This window comes from Etheostoma cragini, chromosome 10 (genome assembly GCF_013103735.1).
Source record: "Etheostoma cragini isolate CJK2018 chromosome 10, CSU_Ecrag_1.0, whole genome shotgun sequence".
Classification (NCBI taxonomy): domain Eukaryota; kingdom Metazoa; phylum Chordata; class Actinopteri; order Perciformes; family Percidae; genus Etheostoma; species Etheostoma cragini.
Genome location: NC_048416.1, coordinates 9,977,517 through 9,983,723, shown reverse-complemented (window position 1 = coordinate 9,983,723; position 6,207 = coordinate 9,977,517). Strand labels below are relative to the sequence as shown.

The 6,207-nt window shown below is 39.2% G+C and overlaps 1 long non-coding RNA gene across 1 annotated transcript in view; it reads right to left on the bottom strand.

Moving 5' to 3' along the window:
* The window catches only part of LOC117952201, a 17,779-nt gene extending 12,540 nt beyond the window's left edge, over nucleotides 1-5,239 (bottom strand). Inside the window, exons 1-2 of the long non-coding RNA XR_004658339.1 lie at nucleotides 5,067-5,239; nucleotides 485-487 (exon numbers count right to left, since the gene is read on the bottom strand). This is a non-coding gene — a long non-coding RNA (uncharacterized LOC117952201). The remainder of the gene's footprint in view (nucleotides 1-484; nucleotides 488-5,066) is intronic.
* Between the last annotated feature and the right edge of the window lie 968 nt (nucleotides 5,240-6,207).

Here is a 6,207-nt window from a genome sequence, read left to right as displayed (position 1 = left end):
ATATATATATATAAATATATATTATTGGGGTTATTCGATCCTATGCAGCAATGTCATCTTAGGGTCAAGTGTCATATTCACAGACAAGATAAACATGGTTTTATTGATCACGTCCCCCCAGTTAGTCTGTCTCTTAATACTTTCTGACCTCCCCTCTAACCAACATCACCCTGTCTGTGTGCATACATACAGGACATAACCTGTAGTGAACATCCAATATGTTTCAGGTCTTATAATAATCTGTCCTAGCTCCCAATGTTACTTCTTTGTCACGTCTGCTATGTTTTTTTTGTTTTGTGGGTGTTAAAGTGTTTTAATTTGGAATTTGAACCCTTAATGATCCAGTCCACATTATGAAACTGTCACATGAGTGCTAATGCAATCAGCAGTCTTCCTGTTTATCACTAATGCTAACTTCTGCCTGGTAATGACCCCGCTCTGCTGCGTGACTCATGCGTGGTGTTTAATTACCATAAGACCTGACTCACTTTGCTTCCACCACATGTGAAAGTAGGCAGCTAAATGCAGTAATCACATAAATAAATAAATCTTAATCCAAAAAGTCACTGATCTGAATATAGTGTTACCTCTGTTTCAATTCAGTGTGTCACTTGCATTCTTTCACGTCAAGTCTGCTTTATACACAACATTAAAGTAGCAAGTGTAGTGTTTATTAAGCCTCTCCAAGCAGGAAGGGAGTCCTAACTGGCCAAAAGCTTTTTGAGACTGCACATTTAGTTCTGTACCTTCTGTGCATATTTAGACTGAATGTTCTGTTATCGACCAGACCAACTGAGTGTTGACTCTTCTCTGGAGAAATGATGCAGCTGCATTACATAAAATGTCCCAATAATCTCAGTCTTATGTAAAAAGATCCCCGAGAAGTAGATTGAGAAAAGCAAGTTGTGAACAAGGTGAACACAGGGTTCAGTCGAGAGCTGTCCCGGGCTCCAAAAAAGCTTTTCTTGATTGTTTTGTCAACTTCTTTTTGATAGCAAGGTATGAAAATTGTGACACAAATTTAACTTAAATAATTAAGTTTGAGATTACTAAGAATAGTTAGGCTGTAACTAAAACTGTAACGCCCCCGCATTCTGGAGCAATACATTGTCCTTATATATCTTTATTTAATCTTTAAGTGAATTATAGTCTCCATCGACAATGTTTCATTTCCAGGATTGTTCAGGTGCCGCCAGAAATTCCGCCAGGAGTCCAACATTTTATATGTTAGCACTTTAACTGCCAGCACAGCACATCTTCCACCAAAACAAGTTCCTTTCCAAGGCTCCTCTGTCCAACGATTGTGATTGGTTTACACAAATGCCAATAAACCAGATCCCCATTTCCCCTCATTCCAGAATGCTGAGTGGACTAGCCAGACCCTCCTCTGCAGCCCTTTGAAAGAAGGTCTGGCTATGCAAGACTTGGTTATTTATACAGTTATTTTATTTAACTGCAAATGCAAAATACATCATTTTAGATACAATAAATGCTATAGAATTCCAGTATTATACATTAAGTGCCATATTCCAGCTCACAGATGACCAATAATTATAATCCACTGATTTCCACATGGTAGAAACAATCTACACAGCTCATCTGTCACACACTGACTGGGCTGCCAGTGTTCAGGGCCTGATGCTCTTTAGGCCTAGTCTCCTTAATGCCTAAATGGATTATGAACATGGTCAGTTTGAGCAGTTAAAAGACAGTTACTAATTGTGTTTTAATTCAATTGTGAGCCAAATTTTAAGAAAACTTTTGCAATGTTACAAGGAATTTGATGCAAATTCAGTGAGTGCGTAAACTAGGATACAGCGTAGTTTAGTCAGAAGTTGGCGCTATATGCTACATATGGCTGTAATCTGCCAGTAAACAGAGTAGAAAAAGTAAAACAGAGTTCAATAATTTGAGGTGCATGTCCCACACATGAATAGAATGGACTTTATTGTAATTGCCAGGCTTGTTTAAGAAATATGATGTGCCGTACCTGAATGTACAAGTATTAAACGTAATATGTAGACAAATACATTACCTTACACTTACATGGAACACGGTAGCTCAACCAATGGCACACAAGCAATCGGTGTGCACAGGTTTTGTAAATGTCTTACTCCCCAAGCCACATGACCTATTTCACAGCCTGCCCTACTCTGCCTCTGATTGGTTAGAGCTTGTGGATGATGGCAGGCTTAATGCTGATATGGCTAAGCTGATATGGCTAAGCTAATACTGATCATCAAGTACATTTTAAAATGGAACTTAATATTAAAAAGGTTGCTCTGAAGTAGAGGTTGCTAACCCCCCCAAAAAACGCCTTGGCCGCATCTACAAGAGAAAAATGGAGACAGGTCTTAAGGAATGGGTTTCAACTGATGAAGTTTAAATTGTTCTTTCATGTATCTGAGTATTCATACTGCCCGGAGTAAAAGTTACATGATGGGAATATCTGAGAAGACGCAGACAGCGGAAACTAGTGATGTCCAAATAAAGCTTCATGAACCATCAGTTGTATTTGGTGACCAAACTAGACAGTGCTCTTTGTTTAAAAAAAGGCTCAAGGACTTGCAAACAAATGTGCTGTCGAACCTTTGTTGTAAACCCTTTGCAATGCTTCATTTGGACATCACTCAGCTCACAAACAGCTAAATGTTTAAGAGTTAAATGTTTGCTGCATCAGAGTTTATTTTGCAAAAGCATTTCTATATCCCATCAACTCAATTAAGCAACTACTTTTTTTGGCAAAAAACACTTCAAGCGAGCGTAACAACTTTTTTTGCAATTGAGGACGTTTTACTGAATGCTTCTTTTTCCATACTGCTTTTTTAATGCGATCATTTGAAATGCGCAATTACATAGGAAAGTTGAAGCACAACAATTGAGGTCATCCAGCTCAAATCACCAATGGTCTTGCATTTTCACTCCTTCCTCCATAGCACTATGAAGGAAGGTCTGGCTAGTCCAAAAAGCATTCCTGGGATGGGAGAAAAACGGGCTATGGTTCATTGGCATTTCTTAGAACCAATCACAGTCGTCTTGGGTGGTTTCTAAGTGCCGGACGGAGCCACGGGGCCTCTGCTAAAGAGCCTTGGGAAGGAACGTTTTGCTGGAACATGTGTTCGTTCAAAGGTTGTTTGAGTCAACAGAAAACTCAGATTGGAGTTTAGAGGAACGTGACAGACATTCGGCCGGAATGAGGGACATCCATTTGTTGTCGTTGATTTAGATTAACACAGTATAGGTGTTGGGGTATTTAGCATGAGGCTTAAACTTTGAATATTGGAATCTGTGAACTTCTTTGAATTTACGTTGAACAGAGGACTGTCTGCTTCAGTAACTGACATTCTTGGTATCTGTGTGAAGGAACAGTGTCTCCACTGTTTCACTGTTGGCTTCTGTCTCATTACCAGCCATATTGAATTAGGAAGGAAAGAAGAAGTGGAAGAGGACGGATATTCAACGGAATTTCTGGCGACACCTGAACAATCCAGGAAATGAAACGCCTTCAATATAGACTAGGTCACCAATAAAAAAAAGGCATTGCTGCAAGAATGGCATTCTTATCAGGATGAAAGGCCTGGGGGACCGGATTTCCAACATCCTGGTACACTCTAGTCTCTGATAACTGAAACACGCCACTTGATTTATAAGGTCTGCACTGCATCACCACAGAGCACTAATTCAACTTTGACAAAGCAGACGTAAGCATATATAATCAGACATGATGTTCACAGCAGGGTGGGTCCAGACAGACATTTCAGGAGCTTCCCCTGGCCACCCATCCCCCCACTCTGCTCCTTCTGTACTGCACCATGATGGATTACCAGTCCAAGTAAGATTCCTGTGTCAGCACGTTGATTTACGTGCTATGGAAATATGGCTGACCATAATGTAAGGTACATGTGTTTTCAGTGTCGTCCTTAAAGTCTTACCGGAATCATGTAAGTCAACCTTCTTGCAGTTAAAATGAGTTGATTTTCAAAGTCAGTGTTGATCATTTTTATCATAAAGAGAGAGACACTACCACCTCATGTGAAGGCCAATGAAGTGGTGGTCACAGGGATTCTGAAGAAGCCAGACAGAAAGCTGGATGAGTGCAAAAAAATGTGTTGCTACATTATTTTGGGGCTGAACGTGACCCTGATCTGGCAAACTTGCATGCACTCTCCTTGATTGAGCTGTGAGCTGCTGATCTCTCTCCTACATCCCAGGAAGAACCAGAACTACAATACTGTAAGCCCATGAACCTAATATTAAACAGGCCGTCTCTTTTTTCATCAATTGATAATTTATCGGATAGAAAAAAACATTATACCATAATTAAAGGTTTAAGCAGACATAAAAACTCTAGTAATTTTGGAAGCAGGGCCTAGTAAAAAAGAAGAAAGGGGGTCTTTGGATCAAAGTCAGAAATGTTCCAGTGTATATGTTTGATTGGCAGGTGAGCCAGCAGAGGTAGAGACATTACCGTGAACAAACCGGCATTTTAACTATATTTTACTATAGCGAAATACAGATGTGTTTGCAGTGGTAACGAATAACAAGTCTGAACGTTACACACAATTAAATCCTTCTAACGGGCTATTTGTTGAAATTATATTTATAGATTTTTTTTTTAACATTACCCATCCATGGGGATGTGTGTGTCTTTTCTACTGTTTCTAATTAAGAAAAAGGACCACACTGTTTAGCATTTAAATGAACCGATGCTGACATTTGCAAGTTTTAAATACAACTTAACAAGCGTGTTGTGTTTAGTTGTACAATGCCTGTTGTGTTGTGTCAGGCAGTCATCTAACTATTAGCGTCACTGTGACAAGTCCAGTCAATCTTATCTATATAATGCCAAATCATATTCAACCTTATCTCATGACACTTTTCATTTAGAGTCTTCAACATTTTGTAAGCAAAGGACCCCTTAACTAAAAGAGTGATGGCACAAGGACCCATATTAAAGGACCCATATTACATGTGTTGTATAAAATTAAGTTGCGTATTAAACTGGGCGTACTATAACATGTAGGGCGGCCTCAAAACGTGTTTAGCATTGTATACTGAACCATTACAATAGCCTAATAATTGCTGGCATGATTTTATAAATCAAATTTTCCTGTTAAACATACATGTGGCACAGTGAATCCTTGGGATGAACTGCATCTGTGTGTGGTCTTAGCGACTATGTAACCCATAGGCCAGAAAGCCTAACATCAGTTGGGATTTATGATTGCTAATAATATGTTTGATTCATGTTTCGAATTTTGAAAAAAACATTTGAAAATTAACAATAATTTGGAGAACCCTCTGCTTTCATTCTGAGGACCCCCTAGGGGGTCTCATGACGTGATTTACAGAGCAGAGACAGAACATAGTGTGTCATTTCACGCAATGTAGGCCAACAAATATAAAGATGCGTTGTGGGAAATGTAGGATCCAGTGTTTTGGGACGCTGACTCGTACTAGGGATTCAAAGTCACGATGTGTGCGGGAACACATTTTAACTATTCTTTTTAGTTCTCTACTTTGCTGGAGAAAAACCTTTAATGAATCCTTTAGTATGTTTATTGTGCATTATCCTTACATATATTCTATACTGCAACACTGGTGTAAAATGTCCTTTTTGTCTAATACACTGCATATCTAGTTATTGCATAAAGTGCTGCTGAATAGAATGTGAAACATTTCGAGAGTGGTTCCTCTAACTACCCAAACACGCTGTGATTTCCTGTGATGAAAGACGGCTGCCACATCACAGAAGCTGTCTTTTTAAATCATTCACCAGCCTTTGTAGAAAGAAAGCCACTGTTTGGCTGAAAAAAAGCAGGAATAACCATTGAGTTGCTTTCCAACTCTTAAGATGTGATTTCCTAACAATCACAACGTCTCTGTCTGAGCCAGCCAGCCTTCAGGCACCTTCAGACAATTCAGAGAGTTCACGTGTTTCTGCTCTCACTGTTTAACAGAGCACCAGCCGCTCTCGCTGTAATCAATTCCAACTATTATGGCTGCTTTCATCCCTATTTCAGCCAGGAATACTTTATTTTTAATAGGCCATGTCTTTCTCTCTGCCTCTTCATTTGTCATCAAGAGTGTTATGCACAATGAGATTTTACAAACTAAGCCACACTTTTTAAATCCCTCAGTACATCTTAAATTCTCATTCAACATTTCCTTTATTTACATGGTTATGAGGTTGTAACTACATGTGTT